This window comes from Trichosurus vulpecula, chromosome 2 (genome assembly GCF_011100635.1).
Source record: "Trichosurus vulpecula isolate mTriVul1 chromosome 2, mTriVul1.pri, whole genome shotgun sequence".
In the NCBI taxonomy this organism is placed as follows: domain Eukaryota; kingdom Metazoa; phylum Chordata; class Mammalia; order Diprotodontia; family Phalangeridae; genus Trichosurus; species Trichosurus vulpecula.
This window is the reverse complement of record NC_050574.1, coordinates 89,369,892-89,389,906: the sequence shown is the minus strand read 5'-3', so window position 1 is coordinate 89,389,906 and position 20,015 is coordinate 89,369,892.

Genomic DNA, 20,015 nt, shown 5'->3' with positions numbered 1-20,015 from the left:
TCACTGTGCAACTTAGTATCTTAGACAGTTGCCTGAGAAACGGAGAGATTACATGACTTGACCTGTCACACAGACAGTATGTTTCTACTTCCAGGTCTTCCTGGCCATGTCTATTCATTATGCTACACTGCCTCTCATTGTGGTCTTATATTATTTTATTAAACTTTTCATGTCTGTATTGTCTCTCTGATATGTCTAGAGTGTCTTGAAGACTTCCATTTTTCTTCATCCACAGCACAGGAGGCACATGATTTAGTCCCCAAGAGGACCTTGAGAATGTTTATTGAATTTGTAGATGGTAATAATGCAGGGGAAGGAAAGGCCAAGAATTGAGGTGAAGAAGGGAAAGAAGAGATGGGAGACCTTCTGCCAGTCTCATCTGGCCTACTCCATTCCAGCTGTGACTGGCTATATTGGTAGCAGCCTCAGAAGGACTGCCTCTTTCCCCAGGACTCTAACCCTAGATCCAAGCCAAAGAGGAAGAAGGAAGGATGTAGCTGGATGAGGATACCTGGAGACAGGAACAGAGAGATCTCCACCCCCCCTTCCCATTTGACTGTGCCTGGCATACGTTGTTGGTGTTCTTCAGTCATTTCAGTCATGTCCCACTCTTTCTGACCCTATTTGGACTTTTCCTGGCAAAGATCCTAAATGGTTTGCCATTTCCTTCTCCAGCTCATTTGACAGATGAGGAAACTGAGACAAACAGGGTTAAGTGACTTACCCAGAGTCACACAGCTAGTAAGGGTCTGAGGCCAGATTTGAACTCCAGAAGTTGAATCTTTCTGACTCCAGGCCCAGGGCTCTATCTACTATGCCACCTCACTCCCACCTATCTCTGGCGTATAAGAAGTATTTAATAATATTTTTTCATTCATTCACTAAAGCAGAGCATGGAAGCATGGGGCTTTTATGAATGAATACCACAGACCTACACTCACATGCAGATTTCAGGACCATCAATTTCTTCCCAAACCCTCTCTTTTCCCCTGTAAAAGCTACTGGTTATACCAACTAGATCTCTATATCTGCTCACTCCACAATGCTTCAGAAATACTGTTATCAGTGTGGGAAATCAGTGAAACCTGAAGCCACATACAGTCTCAAAGCTCAGATCATCAGAGGAGTGTGCCAACCTCTGCCAGCCCCACAATCCGCTTGTTCGTACTCTCACCTTCCAGTAGGGGCCCACAAATGGTTTTACACTAGTCATATCCTCATTCTATAGAATCTGATTCACGCTCTCTTCTCTCACACACATGCCCCCATCCTGTTTTAATCACCCCTCTCCTACACTCATTCTCCATCTTCTTCTGCTCTCAGTCAACACAAATAGCAGGTCCTTGAGAAGGGCACCCTGTTTAAGGTTGTTAGTGGGAGCCTAGCTTCTTTTCCTCAGAAGTTTTTGCACTTGAGTCCTTCCTGGAAAGACTCACCCTATCTCCATCCCTGTCTCTGCACCCCATTCACTGGGGACCTTGTTGAAGTCCCTCTACAGTAATTCAAGAAAAAGCATGAGCTGGAGCAGGAAATGGCAAACCACTCCAGTATCTTTGCCAAGAAAACTCCAAATAGAGTCGTGAAGAGTCTGACAAGACTGAAAAAAAGACTGCTAACAGCTCCCTGATGCCCTCTGGTGGTAAGCATTCCCACTGTACCCAGTCTCCACCTTGAAGTTTGGGTCCCAGGGAATATGTTATTGGGGCTTGATTCTCTCTCTCTCTCTCTCTCTCTCTCTCTCTCTCTCTCTCTCGTTCTCTCTCTCTCTCTCTGGAGCCTTCAATTCAACCTAAAAACAAACTTACAGCCAGAAGTGCTCAGAGTATTTTATACTAGGCTATGTCACTAACATATTTAGTTTCTACTAATTCCATAATCCCTCCACTAACAGCAGAGCCAGTGGCTGGACTTTATTTCTCCTTCAGATGCTTTTTAAATTACTGGGAACCGTTTAGCCATACCAAACAGCTATGGGTAGATGCCTGCTCCCACCAACCTACTGACACAGCCTTTCGACAATGATATCAAGTGAGGGGTTCTAATGGGGGCAATCACCCACTCTCTAGCCATAAAATCACAGAATATGAAGAGTTGGAAGGACCTCATCAGGGCATCTAGTCAATCTACACCCAAAAGGGATCCCCACCATAACACACCTGACAAGTGGCAAATCAACTTCTGCATAAAGACCTCCAAGGAGGGGGAGCTCAATGTCTCCCAGGAAACCCCATTCCACTTATTTCAGTCATTTTTTAAGCCTTGTGCAACTCTCTCTCTGTAAACCTATTTGGGGTTTTCTTGGTAAAGATACTGGAGTGGTTTGCCATTTCCTTCTCCAGCTCATTTTACACATGAGGAAACTGAAGCAGACAGGGTGAAGTGAGTTGCCCAGGGCCACCTAGCCAGATTTGAACTTGGGAAGAGTTTTGCCACCTAGCTGCCCCATTCCACTTATGGCTAGTTCAAATTATTAGGAAGTTTTTCCTGAAATCAAACCTAAATTTGCCTCTTGGCAACTTCCCTCTATTCCTCATACATCTGCCCTCTGAAGCCAAACAAAATAATGACAACCCTCCTTCACGTGATAACCAATCTCAGAATATTAGTTCTGAGTGTCAAGAATCCTTTACAAGGGCAGCTAGGGGATACAGTAAAAAAGAATGCTAGACCCAAAATCATGAAGACCTGAGTTCAAATCTGGCCTCAGACACCAATTGTATGACTTTGGGTAAATCACTTAGGCGCCGTCTGCCTCAGTTTCCTCAACTGTAAAATGAAGATAATAATAGCACCTACCTCCCAGGGGTGTTATAGTAAAATTTGTAAAATGCCTAGCACTGTGCTGGCCTAGATTTCTTTTTTAAGGACCATGCCTTAAGCCCAAATCACTCTGGCTCTCATTGATTGGCCAGCAATAGGTCCCAGCCCAAGCCTCACTTGGTCATTGTTTGGGCCCTCATGGCTCAGAGTGAGTGTAAATAGTAATGGTTTCTGTTTTGGCCAGAAACCCTGAGGGTTTTGCCCTCCCAGATTGATTTTGGGTTTTGTTTTTTGGTTTTTTGTCTAGGTAAAAGAGGCCATTCTTTGCCTCATTTCTCACCTAGTTTTAATCACTGAATGGGAATTGTCTCAGTCAAACTGAGATCTGAGAAAGACCTTAGCTTAAAAAGATCAAGGTCTCCCACTGCATCAAGGGCCATCTTCAGTCATCCTGACCTAGATTTTGCCACTGGACCCAAATGACTCCAGACAAAAGAGGGAGGCTGGTGACTTCGCACAGCTCTCACTCACTTAAATCTAATTCACTTCCAAGACATGGCATCACCTTCCTGATATCATGGTCCTCTTTGAGAATGAAGGACAAACAAACAAACAAACGAATATAGCAGGCATTTGATAAATGCTTGTTTCCTTCCTTCCTCCCAGATAAAGACTAAGAAGCCAAAACTCTGTCCCCTTTCTCCCTATTTCCTCTATGAGGTCAGGACAAACCTTAGCATCCTTGGTGACAGCATACAGGACCTTCATTGTCCTGGGTGCTATCCTGCTTAAGCTTCATGTTAGAGCTGCTGGGGAGGCTCTTCCTAGCCCCTAAATCCATCATCTATACAGTCAGCTTGAAATCTCTCTCTTCAATTGCCCTCTTGCACACTTTCAGCCCATCAAACCCTTCCCAGAGACATACAATCACAAATATACAGGGCAAATTACCCAGGAAGAGTAAACAGCAAACAGATGATAACCTGCCACAATAATGATGCATTTCTCTGAAGAAAGAGTGCAGTAGAGGCTACACTGGGGGAGATGAGTAGAGAAAAGACAAAAGAAATGCAGTGAAGCGTGAAGAAATGTGGAGAGGGAAACGAGGAAATGGAAATGAGGGAGATGGGAACAGGGAGATGGAGAAAGGTGAAGATGAAAACCTTTCATCACCCAGGGATGGACAAGACCTCACACAAAAATGCCCCTAGGAGAAAATGAAATTCACACCAGGACATAGGCTCTCCTGTCAGATAATTCTCTCTCTCCTGATAGAATGCTACAGCTGGAAGCCACCTTAGAGATCAAAGTCTCTCCTGAGAGTAGTTTTTTTGAGGATTGAAACAAGAAAGAACTGGACCCCTCAAGGCAGGAACAATGTAATTCAATAAAAATTTATTAAAGCTTTAATTAAATCCATTTATGAAAGTATTAAGTATATACAATATGCTAGGCACTGTGGGAATACACAGAGACAAAAAAATAAACACAGCCTACCATCAAGGACCTTATATTCAAGTGGAAAATAACAGGTAATATACATATATATATATATATATATGTATATACCAGGTAATATATATATATATATATGTGTGTGTGTGTGTGTGTATACACATGTAAATACAAAACACAGTTATAGTCATTTAATTAGGTAAGGGAATATGAACAGTTGGAAGAGTCCCATGTACTAGGTGACCCTGCAAACAGTCTGATGTCTTGGGTGCAGAATGTCACATATGACTCTGTGTCTCAAGGTGCCAGAGTCCTGCAACTGCTGAATGCCAGGATCCCATGTCCCAGTCTGACATAGGTTCAGGGAACAGAGAAAGACTCAGAAAATGTTGTCGCTGACCTGGTGATAGAGTGACCGTAACCCCTCTTTGATATATCCTGTGATTAACGTCTAAGTCAGCTTACAGCACAGCATAGAAAACTCAGCTGGAACACACACAACACAGGAGAAAGCCACCCATGTTATTGGGCCTATGCCTCTCTGCCGCCAAGATTCCTCACCTGGTTTTCTTGTAATCTCTCCTGTTAATACACTCAGTTCTATAGCCACCTGGAACCCACTTGGGTTTCCCCTGGTTTTATATGCTGATAGCAGGCAATTTGAAAGTAAGGAAGAGACCAGGCTAATGACAGTAACTTCTGACTTACTGCCCCTTTAGGTCAATGGCTTTGCCTCCTCGACTGTATCAACATTATCCCTTCCCTACAACTTCTAAGGCCCATTATTCCCACATCCCCTTACTGGGAAGAGAAGTACAACCTACCTTCCCTACATGGACTGAAGAAAACTGGATCCCACCTATGAGGACATGGATACCTTCCCTATCTGCTGGACAGCACCATGGTTGGCAAAGTATTTCTAACAGTTGCCTGTTAGAAAATGGTCATCCATTTTCCCCCAAGTCAGATCTTTGAACTGAAAGTCTATATGATATGCCTCTTTACTCCTTGTTGGCCATGCTACCCCAGCATCCTTTGGGAACGAAAAACCAGAGATTAATTTAACTGTGTTTATGACTCAGATAAAGCAGACATAATCTGACCCACAGTTTTCTTCACAAATGAAATGAACAAAAAAGAATTTATTAAGCACATACTATGTTCCAGGCAGCGTACTTAGCGCTGACAATGCAAATGGAAAAAACAAGGTAATCCTTGATCTTAAGGAGTTCATACTCTTAATAGGGGAAGACAATATGAATAGGGGATCAGTGGCTAAAATGGGGTGCTTGGGGCTGAGAAGTCACAGGGATGGTCAATGGAGCCATATGGCAATTGATTAACATGTCCTTTCCTGGAACTGTAGTGTTGATTTGATTACAATCCCCAGAGACAGAAGCAGAAATGGGAGTGGGGGAGGGAAAGATGAGTGGAGGGAGGTAAGGGTACCAAATGCTGGCATTATATGAAAATGGCTGGAGGGCAGTATTGTGGGGCTGGATTGGACTAGATATGGAGAATTCCCTCCATCATTTGTTCCATAGTGTTGGGCACAAACAAGGCCGTAATTATGCTTTTTCCAGAGACACACTTAAGTGGACACATCCCCATGGGACATAATGACCACAGAGGAAGTATCACAACACCTGGGGCTCCCCACCCCAGCACCATCCTACACATTCTGGTTCTCATGCTGAAAGATAGCTCACCTCAACCACTCCCAGCACCTAGGCCAGGCTAGCTCCCAGCCAACCATCCTTTTCCACTTATAGCAGCCCTGTACCAACTTTTTGAAACCTCAGAAAGAGAATTGTAGAGAACTGTGATCAATCATCAGCCTAGCTCCACAATGGCAAAAGGTGAGAAGGCAATCCCCTGATAACTGCAGCAAACCATGTTTCTGCTTCTCTGCCCCCTCCCAGCATTGCAGTAGCCAGATCTCCTGACCTGCCACACCCTAGGCCAGCATTCTTATCAGATCCTCCTTCCTGCTCTTCTCTTGAAAAGGTAGCTGGTATAATAAGTTATTAAGTAATAATGTAAACAAAGTAAGTTATTATTATCTGCTACTTCAACAAATTTGCTCAGCACCTACTATGTGCCACATACCATATTAGCTCTTAAGGATACAAACACAAAGGAGTTTACATTGGGGCAACCAGTGGGGAGGGAGGGACAATTCACTCTGTACCACAGTAAGGGGCACATAGTAGGGGTTTAATAGATGCTTATTAATTGATTGCTAACAATGCACACAGCTGAGTAAATAGGAAACTCTAGGGGTGTCCTGGAGCAAGCTCCTACAGGCTTCTAAGTCTCCAGAGAGCCAACTGTTAAGTTTTTAGCATAAGCCAGCAAATGCTATGAATCAGGACTTGATTTATTGTTTTGCTGATTTTTCTATACTTAAGAAAGTTATAAAGAATGTTAACAATGCAGATTAAACAAGAGTGTATAGTGTTTTGGGCTAGCTGGTTATTAAAACATTTACCAGTAGCCTTTTGGACTCCCTTTGTACCTTCAGGTCCCTGAGAAGAGTAGTGTATTGTCATTTGCCCCTGCCTACTACTTTACCCCATGGTATCGCCCCTTGGATGGTGGCATAAACTTAAAAGTCTTACTCCAAAGCACTTCTTGCCCCTAATACTCAAGGCTTCTTCATCAAATCTGCTCACACTCAGAAGAATAATAGCTGTATCCCACATTACTTCCTCAGTTCATTCTTTATCTTAGGACCCCCTATCCCCAAGGGACCTTTTGCTTGGATCCTGTTCCATTATTACAGTTGTCCAGTGTTCATGGTCATTTTCCAAACCTACTCTAAGGGAATTAAATTGCCTTCATCTCCAGTCGAAGCCAGTGGAACCCATGACACACGACCCAAGAGATAGCTTACAAAAAATGAGTGTTTCAACATGCCCAGCATAGCCCAACCCTGGGGGAACCAGAGTCTTCCGGCTCTCCCCAGCCTTCCCAAGGGTTTCCTGTCCCTTACCTGACCCCAGGCCACACACCCTGCTAAGCCTGATGATCAGAAGTCTTACCTTCGGAACACAAGCTGTGGCATCCCCAGCATCATAAACCCTAAAAGGGTAACAGTGGTCCCATGGCTGTATGGGCTCGGCACTCTCTTGACATCTACATTCTACATGACTCTAGGAATAAACTCAATGCCTTCTTTCATTCTTTGATGTGATGATTTAGTTGTACAATGTGAGATATGATTCATTAGGACCAATATTCTATTCCAATTAATCAGCTTGCTATTTTACATAAATCATATAGGGATAATTAAATAAGATAGGTTCTTATAGTAGGCCTCAAACCTTAATGTAATGTTCGCTACTTGTTTACCAATTATACAGCTCACTTGCACAACCACAAGAATGCTGACAAAGATATCTCCATCCTGTTTTGCTCAAATTCTATGTCCAAGACTAGTGTGGATAAGATGCTTTGATTCTTTGGAAAGTCCCCCAACTTATTTTTGTACCTCTGGACCACTTCCTCTTGGCCAACATAAGCAGGTGACCATCTTATGATTATCTTATGACCACTTAGTCAGTGGAGATGCCCCATGCTTCACCTACCCTGAGACCCCTCTGCCAATATATCATTTTTTGGCTGATATATCATTCTTGGCATGTGAAGCAAGGTCTGTCCATCAATGGGATTATATATTGGTACAGCCCCTGTAGAGTATCAAATCTGGTATCAAACCTTATAAAAATAAGGCCCTGGAAGAAGGGGGCATCTCAGATCATGAGGAAGATCTGAGGTCCTCTTTGTTAGAGGAGATCATAAAGTTCCATTGGCTCAGAGCTCTGCCTCACTGGTTTTTCTTGCAGATTGGACAATTATAATCCCCACAATAAGCAAACCTATTAGACTTGCTAAATCATTTTAGATACAATGCCCAGCCAATCAGCTCTCAGTTCTTTATTTAAACTCTTCTGAAATATTTAGATTAGCACCTCTTCTTCCAAAATGAACCTCAACTGGGGGAATTCATTGACATATCTGAAGAATCATCTCTTTGCTAACTGTATGACTAATTAACCCAGCAGTGTCTCATTTCCCCTGAAGATAATAAAAAAAAAAATTTACCAGTGGTTGTAAATTCAGGCCTAGCACTCTGGGGAAAAACACATGAAACATCTCAAAGTTTAACATGTATATTTCTCCATCACTTAAGACTAGGCAATCAACAATAAATCAGGCTTTGAGTTGTAATGTTCACCAATTTCTGAGCTAGAAATGCTCACATTACAAATTTAACAGTTGGCTCTCTCTCAAGCTGGTTCAGCTGGCTTTAGCATACCCTTGGTTGAGATTAATTAACAATAGTTAAAGTGAGAGTGTTGGCAGTTGATGATGTTCTCTCAGTCCCCTTTCGGGGGTATAAAGTCCAAGATTTTTTCACACTTTGATATCTTCTCCTCCTGAAAATACCTCGTGAAATGATCCCTTAATACCCTTACTATCACCTTCAACACAGATATCTTCTAAGTATGTTTAGTCTAATCCAGCTGCTTTTCCCATATTTCTTCTCTTTAGTGCAAAAGTTCTTAAGCTTTTTTCTCCCAAGGACCTTTTTGGCAGTCTGGCAAAGCCTGTGAACTCCTCAGAATACGGTTTTTAAATGCATAAAATAAAATACAGAAGATTACAAAGGAAACCAGGTATATTGAAATACTGTTATCAAAATGTTTTTTTAAAAACCAAGTGCATGGTCCCCAGGTTAAGAACCACTGTGGTTAGCTGGTCCTCTGTCCTCCACAAGCACATCCAGGACTATGATAGTAGAACGTGAGTATGGCGGCTCTACTGTCCTCGATCTTGAAAAAAGGTTGCCATAAAAATCTCTGCAGTTCTTGCTCTGTTTGTTGTCTTTCTTCCATTTCAGCCTTACGACTTAATTTTACTTTGTTGGGCTTTTCTGTTTTAAAACTCATCTTGCCCTCTGCTCAGGAAAAGTTACTTCTGTTTTTATGAGCTGATATTGTTCATAAACTTCTTTATCATCTTTCTCCATGTGACTTTACAAATGTTTATATTCAAAACCCTTGATTGCCTTTTGTTTTCTACTTAGCCAGTAAATCAAGAGTTTGCTAAGATGCTAGAATGTTTAGACTCTTTTGGTCTCCTTGTCATGGCAATTGATTAACATCTGTTAAAGTTCTACAGGATATTGCTGTAGTCTGTGGACTAAAACAAAAACATGGTGAAAACCTTCATACCATGGCTACTATAGTAAAACTTTAGACAATGTCACCAAGGGCCTCCTAGGCCATCTTCAGGTAGTAGTGGCCACAGTTCTCCTTTTTTCTGCCACTGAGGACATTTGTCTTGATTCTCTCTTAAGGGTACATGCTCCCCATGCTGTTGAAATACTCCTGAATTCACACCATACCCACCATTCACCCTCTAGCAGGCAGCCGACCTTGAAATGACTCTGTTATCCAAACCCAATCTGACCATCAAATGTGTAAACATGCTCAACCATGCCACCTATCTACCTGAGGTGGAAAGTGAGGATGAGACTTTAGAGCATGACTGTATAATTTACCTGCATGTCTTGCTTTCCCCAGGGAGAACCTGAAGAAAACACCCTTAGAGGGATTGGACTTTGACTGGTATACTGATGGATCCTGCCTCAGGTATGAGGAAGGAGACTTGGTTGCCGGTTATGGCATCATTGATGCAGTTTGAGTGGGGTTTCAGGGACCCCTCAAGGACTGGAGTACAGGAGAGGGTCTTCTGGAATGAATTCATGGACTCCAGCATTCTTTTCCAGGTGGCAAAGGTTTATTGTAATGCCAACATAGCGGGAAGAGCTTCTTAAGGAATTTGCAACTTAACAGGAATGATGCTAAAGCTTATATAGGAAAAGTAGTGGATTGTCTGGCAGATATGTTAATTAGGTGAAAACTTATAACCTTGGTCACTGGCATCATTCACTACTAGAAACCAAGAGAAAGGGTTTCTCAGGGGTGTATTTTTGGTCTGTTATGTCTGTAGTAAGATAGCTTTGAGAGTTGATGTCTATAGCTTGACCTCTGAATTGAACATGATTACTTCGGGAATCAACACATGATAATTCTGTGGTTACAAGATAGTCCTGTTTTTACAAGACTGTTGTACTGTTTTTACAAGTTTTTCAAGACTGAAGAAACAGTCTCTGTTTCTTCAGAGATCAGTTTGTTCTGGTGATGGGGAAAAGTAGTTTGTCTTACTGGGGCCTACTCATGGGTTATTGCTAGGCATAGCTTGGGCTGGAGAGAAAACTGTCAGGGATAGTGTTTTGAGGCTAGGGAGAAATATGATTTTGAAATTGGGGTCCAAGCACAAGCACCCAAGCACCCCATCATCACCACTGCCACAGAAGTGGTTGAAACTTCATCACTACCTGATGCTCATCCAGCATAATAAGCCAAACTTGAGGCAGTAGCCAGGGCTTATGAGTTAGGAAAAGGAAAAAGGATTAGTATACCAATAGCCCATATGCATTTGGGGTGGCGCATGACTTTGGGATGCTATGGAAACATTAGGGCTTCCTCACCTTCTCCGGAGAGCCCATTAGAAATCAGAAACAGGTTTCCCATCTATTCGACTATTTACTGCTTCCCCAGGCTATAGCAGTAATTGAAATTCCAGGACACATCTGTTTTAACAATCTGGCTAGCAGCTGTTGTGGGAGTGAAAAACCAACACAAGACCAACAACAAGCATGCTACCAGCATGCTACAAAAGGCCAGGTTCTTTTGATCTGCTTTACTAAGGAAAGCAATGTTAAGGGGTTGAAAAGCTTACTTTAATTCAGCATACAAATACCATTCACTTAGTTCAGGGGGAAAAGCCAGCACCCCAAAATTCAAAGCAAATACAAACAAATTACAAACATCGACAGACAGACCAAATACAATTCATAGTTACCAACATCTAAGTTCAGCCTGGGAGCTCATAACAAGGGCTGGCCCAGGGTCATACGCGCCACCACTGCTGTGGGTAAGAGCTCCGAAAAAGAGAAAGCCAACCCCCGGTTTTATATCTTTTTCAGGGTCAAGGGTGAGTCACACACTCGACTCACCCACATGACCTAAAATGGTCACAAAGAGGCGACTTAAACCCACGTGGTCTAAAAGCCTCTGATGTACCAAACATGTCACTCAAATTCATGTGTAAACTAGGCCCTCCCCTGAGGCAGGGAGGCACCAAGGACACCCAAATCTAATCAAGGAAAGGAAGGCCAAACTCTTCAAGGGCACTTAGTTGAACTGAGTGCTAAGAGCCCATTTTGTTTACCAACACAACATCCAAGAAAAGAACATTCATGCCCTGGAAATGACTTAGCTGACCAAGCAGCTAAAACCACAGCTTTAACTCCCCTAATTCCTGAGGGCTCAGCTCCCATAGCTCAGGTCCCTACAGAACTTTCACTCTGCCCCATAAGTGCTGCCGTATTAGCATTTTCATCTCATCCTAAAGGCCTGCCTAAGCCTATCAGCCTAACAAAAGAAGAAATAGCTACTGCCCAGAAAAGGATGCTTATTACAAAAAAAAAAAAAAAAAAAAGGAAAAACTACAAAAGAAGAGGTGTGACACTGATAAAACTAAGAGAGTACAGACTTATAGCACTCCCTAAGAACTTATCCCGCCCTATGATGGAACACCTTCATTCATTCAGGCATTGGGGACCCAACAAGCTAATGAAACTTGCCCAAAAATATTGGTGGGGTAGTTTCCACAGCGCTGTGTCACTGCCTGTGAGATGTGCCCTGCCTGTCCCAAACACAAAGCATCCATGTCTCTGAAGCCAACTTTGTGGGCAGTTTCCTCTCCCAGATGTGCCCTTTGAAACCTGGCAGACGGACTTCATTCAATTGCCACCCACCCACGGTTACAAATATGCTTTGGTTATGGTGTCGTATGTTCTCCCAGTGGGTGGCCATGTTCCCCTGTCATACTGTTTCAGCCTCTGGGGTAGCAAAAATCCTCTTAGAAAAAAATCATTCCATTATGGGGGGTTCCCAAAGAAATACACAGCGATAGAGGTACCCATTTTACAGGAGTGTCATTAGTTAAGCTGCTTTCATCCTGACCAATCACACAGCATCTCCATTGTGCCTACCACCCCCAGTCATCAGGAATTGTTGAAAGAGTTAATAAGATACTTAAAACCTCTCTTGCTAAATTCTCTGGGGAGCTAGTTATCCCCTGGCCCAAAGCCCTTCCTTTAGCCACTGCTAGGCCTTAGATCTAAACCGTTTGGTCCCCACAAGCTCAGTCCCTATGAGATAGTAACAGGATTACCCATGCCATTGTACCCACGGGTGGGAAGTATAGCAACCAAAGGCTCCCTCCTACAATACTGTACTGGGTTGACTCAGAAAATATCAGAAACTCACCAACTCATCTCAAAGTCCCATTCTTTAGGAATTCCAAGGGAAACTTAACCCCTGATCCAACCCAGTGACTGGGTTTATTGGAAATGCCATCGCGGAAAACACTCCTTGGAGTCATAGTGGAAATGTCCTTTTGAAGTCCTGTTCACCACCCACACTTCAGTCAAACTCCGGGGAATAGAGTCCTGGATCCATCTGTCACATCTCAAAAAGGCAGTACTGCCCACCTGGATTGTGGAACCTATGGGTGACTTGACCTTGCAAATTAAACAGGGTCTGAGGCAACCAACATCAGAGTCAGACAGCTGTGCCCATGACTCCCAGGCCAAGAAGCAGATGACAGCAGATGAAGACCACTGACCCAAGGAACCAGATGTGGGCTGAGGTTTGCAATTATTCCCTCTATGAACTAAGCCTTTTCTTTCTCCTTGCTGCCATCCTCAGTCTCAATGTTTATGGACATAGCAGTTTTTTTCTTCTCTAAATGTCTAAAGGTATTCAAGCCCTAAGTTGCGATTAGTAAAATTTTGCTATTTAAGGTAAAAATTCCTGGGACTGTAATTTACTATTGTTTTGAGCTTTGATTACAGGGATAGTTGTCTGAATTGTCATGAAGCCAATAGTAGAAAACAGCGTGTGCTGTGGTCTGGGACTGTTAAAGGTGGATGTCTGTGCCTGGGAAAGGTTTTTGGAAATAAACTCAGACACAGCCTAGATAGGATCTTCCTGACACTGTTTCCCCATTGTGCTATTTCCTTGCTGAAAGGGAAAATTTCCTACCTGGTTAATCCTGAGCCTTGCCTTTAACACCCTGTGACTATATGATTGGCTGTCAGATGTGACTCACCAAACAGAGTTAAGGGAGTTTTTCCCTCCGCTTGTTGTTATAACTATGTTCCTCTTCTCCCTTTCATAGCAAATTTCTGTAATCAAGAAGCTTTTGTAAGTATAACACTACATCTATTAAATAATAGATTGATGCTGGAACATTTCTGTGTTACTGTAATAGGAAACCTTGGCAGCATTCTCCTTTCTGCCTTCCCTGGTCTGATGTTTCTCTTACATAAAATCAAAATCATGTTTCAGATGAATGTTCCCCCTTGGTCTGCAGGATTGTTCTAACCTTTGACCAAAAGGAAGGAATGTAAAGGTATTTGTGATTGTCATATCAATCAATATGTTATGTATAGTGAATATACTAACAATTTAGATTTCTCAGAGCTCCCATTTTCCCAGCAGATTCTGTCTTGGGAGTCAGAGACTCACAATGCAGCTTAAAGTGATTGATCAGCTCTAACAATTCCTACATTCCTGTGACTGTGAACCTTAAGTGAAGTGAATCAAACCTGTCCCCATCATAGAACTCTGGTTCTGAACTCCACCAAGTAATCACAACCTCCAGGATCTGAGACAATCAGCTTAAGATTCCTACAGGACTCAAGAACACCTGTATTGTCCTGCACTCGGGGGTTTGACCTGGAAAACCTGTTAATTTATGTATGTAAACTCTGCCTTTATTCCATCATGTTAAAATCTCCTTCTCAGGAGAACTTCAGGTTTGCAATCTGAGTTCCTCACTCTGAAATTAATTAATTAAACCACTGCTTGATTGCTGACATGCCTGCCTCTGACCTGCTCTGTTTCACCCCCAGCCCTTCCCAGGTTAGAGACAGATACAGTAAAATTCCGTTATCGGTGTCTATGTCCTTTCTCTTATGCACATCCCATTTTTTTATGATCAATAGCTCGTTAGGGTATGGCAGGGTTGGACTGTTTTCATTGCTTACCCTATCTTTTTCTTATTTTATGTCTTCTGGCTTAGCACTCATTTTGTTCTTTGCTCTAACAAGTCTACAGACAGCTGATTCAACAGTGACAAGAAGGAACTTAGGGGAGAGGAACAAATATTTTAAAGCACCTACTGATTCAGTTTGGGGGGAGGGGGAATTCAGGGACCCCTCAAGTACCGGAGTACTGGATAGGTTCTTCTGGAATGAATTCACAGACTCAAGCATTCTTTAAGTCAAGGTGGCAAAGGTTTATTCTTACACTTTTCAGTGGACAAGAGTTCTTAAGGAACCTGCAACCCAACAGGAATGAAGCTAAAGCTTATATAGGAATTATATATATATATATATATATATATATATAGGAATATAGGATTATCTGGCAGATATGTTAATTAGGTGATAATTTACAACCTTGGTCACTGGCATCATTCACTACTAGAAACCAGGGGAATGGGTTTTTCAGGGGTGTATTTTTGGTCTGTCATGTCTGTAGCAAGATAGCTTTGAGAGTTGATGACTATAGCTTGACCTCTGGATTGTATACAATAACTTTGAGAATCAATACATGATGATTCTGTGGTTACAAGATAGTCCTGTTTTTACAAGAGAATTTCTTCAGAAGTCAGCTTGTTCTTTGATGGGGAAAGGTAGTTTGTTTTACTGGAGTCCTGCTCATGAGTAATTGTGGGGAAAAGTAGTTTGTCTTACTGGGACCCACTCATGAGTTATTGCTAGGCATAGTGTCCTTGGGCTGGAGAGAAAACTGTCAGGGATAGTGTTTTGAAGCTAGGGAAAAATATGATCTTGGAATTGGGATCCAAGCATAAGCACCCAAGCACCCCATCACTACCATGTGCCAGGCATTGTGGAAGCATTTTATAAATATTATCTGATTTGCTAAATAAGAATATAAGAAAATAAGGAAAATGAATCAATTAAATAAAACATAAATAGATTGTAAATTATTGTATATGTACTTCCATTACTTGCCAATCTTTGGGGAAGGGTAAGGGAATAAGCATTCATATAGTGCCTACTATGAGAAAACTGAAGCAAACAGGGTTAAGTGACTTTCCCGGAGTCACGCAGCTGGTAAGTGTTTGAGGCCACATTTGAACTCAGGTTTTTCCTAACTCCAGGCCCAGAGCTCTATCTGTCATGCCACTTCCTCACTTTACAGTTGTGGAAACTGAGGCAAATAGGGTTAAATTACTTATGCAAAGTCACACAGCTAGTAAGTGAGCCCAGATTTGAACTTAGGTCTTCCTGACTCCAGGCCCTGCACTCTATCCACTGTGCCATGGAGCTGCTCTGAGAGGTAACATACTAAGTGCTTTAGAGATATTTTCTCACTCTACACAGCATCTGCTGCCTTGCCTGCTTTCAACTCCATGAAACAAGATGCCCTTCCAAGGTTAAGCTCATCACCTCTAATCTCACCACTATGTGGCTAAGTCTTAAATGACAACACATCCTTCAGCCTCCTCTGATTGGAGGGCTTGTGAATGGAGCCCCAAACTCCTCTCAATGCCTTCCTTTATAGATCACAGAAACTGGATTTTTTTTTTTTGGCTTACTCTTGTTAGAAACACGCTTGGCACATAGATTTAGGTATTGTGGAAAATATTATACTATTTTATATCATTTTTAATTTCAAGTAGACCCAGAGCCTGATTTAATGAGTAACTGGATGAAGATCCAGGACCTGGGCTTCTTTGTTCTCTCTAAAAGTTTGCTCAGGCAATACCCTTACCTCTGTCAACAAGGCCAGATCATTAAGGACATTACCCTAACCCCAAGAGAGATTACCTTGCTTAATATTCTACAGGTATATACCATGTTATGGAATGTAATGAGACACAGAGACGCTGGGCTGTAGTTTCAACTGACTTTTGTCAACATCCTTTACAACTCTATTCCATTAAGGAAAATCCTCTTCTTGTATCATGGTTAAACATACATGGGGGTCATAAAAAATGAGGTAATACAGGCTTGCTAGCTCTGCTAAAATAACGTATATAAGTTTATTGCTTTGTTCAGGCAGCCAGAGTTTATACTCTGACTCCTTGTACGTACAAGTAAGCTAGCTCCGCTATGCTTTAAGGGAAAATAATAAACAACATGGATTTTTCTATCACCTAGCTCTGTTGTTTCCTTCAACCAAATTTTCAGGTTTAACAGTTACAACAGCAATTTATTACTATTGAGGAATCCAAGGGAGTTGGGCTTAAGTTCCTGGCCAGGAGTAGGCTTCACTCTTCCTTGGGAAGAGGAAGAGGGGAATACAGGAGCAAGACCAGCTTTATTCTGTTAGACCAATGTTGCATTAGCACAGTACCTCCCTTCAGAGAAAGGATTTGTCCATTCCCCTTCCGGGTTACAATCTTCCCTATACACCCCCTTACGTGCTTCTCCTTGTTATGTTCCTCCCCCCTCAACATACATCCCATGTTCAAAAATGACAGAAAACTCCTCCCTGTGAGTGTGTAAGGTAATATTCAATTAGCCAATTAAGCATGCATGGTAGTCATTTGACCCAGTTCTCTCTTCAACCCTGACTGTTACCTGGCTGGTTTAGTCCAGTTTTGCCTATATCCGGAGTTTGTGGTTTTCAGAAAACCATTAGGTATTCTCTGATTGGCTGGGTCCACCTGCCTTAGTTTAGTTTTATTCCCTTCTTTGTTCAAACTGACACTTCATTAATTATTCTGCAGAAACTTAATTTTCACTGATCTCTCACACTCCACTCTGCATCTCTGTTCTAACTGGTTTCAACTCCACAGAACAAGATGCTCACAGCCCCAAGTTCCCCCTTACACTTCCTGATTCTTTTGGTATGTTTCTCTCCCCATTAGATTGTAAGCTCCTCAAGGGCACAGACTTTCTTTGTATTAATTGTATTCCCAGCACTTAGCACAGTGCATATAACAAGTGCTTAATAAATGTTTATTGGATCCTTTTGATTTGATCCTCACAACAACCCTGTTGAGATAAGTGCTATTATTTATCACCATTTTACAGATGAGGAAACTGAGGCAAACAGGTTAAATGACTTGTCCAAGGTCGCACATCTAGTAAGTCTCTGAGGGTGAGTTTGAACTCAGTTCTTCCTGGCTCCAGTTCCAAGGCTCCATCCCCTGCTCCACTAGCTGCCTTAACCCAGGAGATATGTATTTTGACTTTAACACAATAATATCTACATTGGCTTTCTTATTTGCTGGCTTCTTTCTGACTTTCTTCTCTGTGTACATAATATGATTTTATTCCTGGTAGTCAACAAAAATTTAGCAAGTAATTGTATATACAAGGCCTAATTAAGCTATAGATAACTCTGAAGAATTAAAACTGTAGAGGTACAGAAAGAAACAGACTTTTTTTTACATGCCCACTGTGTGACTTCATTTTGCTCATCTATGCATATTTGTTTCAATGGCTTCCTTTTCTTTCTTTGTAATTTTAATTGGGAGAGGGATGGAGGGAGGGAGAGGAGGCCCAAGGATAGCAATAATGATGCCAAAAAAGAGGGTCTTTTAAAAAATATTTACAGAAGAGAAGTTTAAAAAGAAGCACAGATAAACAGGACAGTTTTGAAAGTAACATGTAAAATTTATATATGTATATGTGTATATGTGTGCGTATGTATGTATGTATATATATGTATATATATACGTACATATACACATAAGGAAGCAGTATGAAATGGAGAGTCATAGCTTCTTGGGGAACACTCTTTTTATCTTCTGCTGTGTGTATTGAAATGTTCTTTTTTTGTGGTTTAAGTTTGGAATAATTTTTTTTTTCAAAGAAAGCTATGGGTGACCTAAAGGGCAATGTTGTTGTTGTTTGTCCTTCATTCTCAAAGAGGACCGTAACATCAGGAAGATTATACCATGACTTGCACGTGAATTGGATTTAAATAAGCAAGGGCTGTGCAAAGTCACAAGCCTCACTCTCTCCTCTTGAGCCATCTGGGTCCAATGGCAAGATACATATCAGGATGATTGGAGATGGCTCTGGATGAAGTGAGAGGCCTTGGTCTTTCTGAGCTGAGTGAGGTCTTTCTGAGGTCTCAGTTTGACTGAGGCAGCATCCATTCAGTGATTAAGGCTAGGTAAGAAACAAGGCAAAGAATGGCCTTTTATACGTAATTTTAAAAAAAATCGATCTGGGAGGGGAAGACCCTCAGAGTTTCTGGGCAAAACAGAAACAATTGCTATTTATACTCGCTCTGAACCATGAGGGCCCAAACAACAACCAAGTGAGGCTTGGGCTGGGACCAAATGCTGGCCAATCAATGAGAGCCAGAGTGATTTGGATTTAAGACATGGTCCTTAGAAAAGAAATCTAGCCTGAAAACCACAAGATATCTTGCCAGGTTTCAGTGATCAAAATTCCTATACCTTTAGGCAGAGTACCCACAGGTAAGGATATGATTCCCTATGTGGACAGAGGGAGAGGAAGGAGGGATAAAATAAAAATAATAAAAACTTGCACAGGAGATGTATAAAAGCTATTACCAGATAAATAAATAGAAAAGGAGAGCCAGTGGGCCAGCGTAACTTAATGGGAAACTCACAAGCTACCTGGGTGTCCACACTGTGCCACAGGAATGAGAGGAAGGCCTCCTGGCTGGTTGGGAAGATGCTCCTCTGTAAAATGGGGTTATCATGAGGCTCAAAATAGATATTTGTAAAGTACTTTGCGAAGCTTTTTTATAAAATACAGATAGAGTTGAGGGAACACCTACACAAGAGATCCCCAGGGGAACAAGCATGGAAGGGCTGCATTTGCACAGCCTGTACGCACATGGATGAGATAACATAGAGTCACGGAAGTGTTGAAATGTTTGCGATACAATCCCCTGTAAACTCCATGAAGCCAGGGACCTCATTACCTAAAACTAAATTAATGTATCTAAACTTTGGACAGTCCTCATGGTCTAGCACAAGGCTTTGCACAGAGTACTGAATGTATGAACTGAATGAGCTCTAGACCAGGGGTTAAGATAGCCTGGAGTCCATGAACTTTTATTTTTAACATTTTGATAACTATTTCAATATAATTAGTTTCCTTTGGAACCCTTTGAATTTTATTTTTTGAATAGAAAACATTTTCCTGAAGGAGCCGTAGGCTTCACCAGATTGATCTCCAAAGGAGTCCATGGTTAAAAGGATAAGAACCTCTGAACTTGTCTAACCCACCTGAGACCTAGGGCTGTGAGGGGGCTTGAAGCTTACAGGCACCAGGCACATAACATCTGAGTATGCCCAATACAACTCGGTGTCGGAGCTTGGAGTGGATCAGAGGCAGGGTTGCTGGCAAATATTTAACAACCAGCTCTCCAGGAAAGAAAGGGGGGGAAGAGCGTAACACACTTTAAAGTTTAAGCTGAATCATCAACATCTTCTCCATCCCTTTCTGAAATGTAGACAAACCCTGATTTGTAGGTTTTTTCGATTTCAGGTGGGTAATGCTCACACTTGAAAATTTAACGATTCTCGGAGGTGGTTCCAGCTGACCCCAGCACTGGAGTCCCCTGCCTTGCTTATGCTAAAGGGACAAGATGGAAATAGAAAAGAGGGGTTTAGGGTCCGTGAACAAGTCA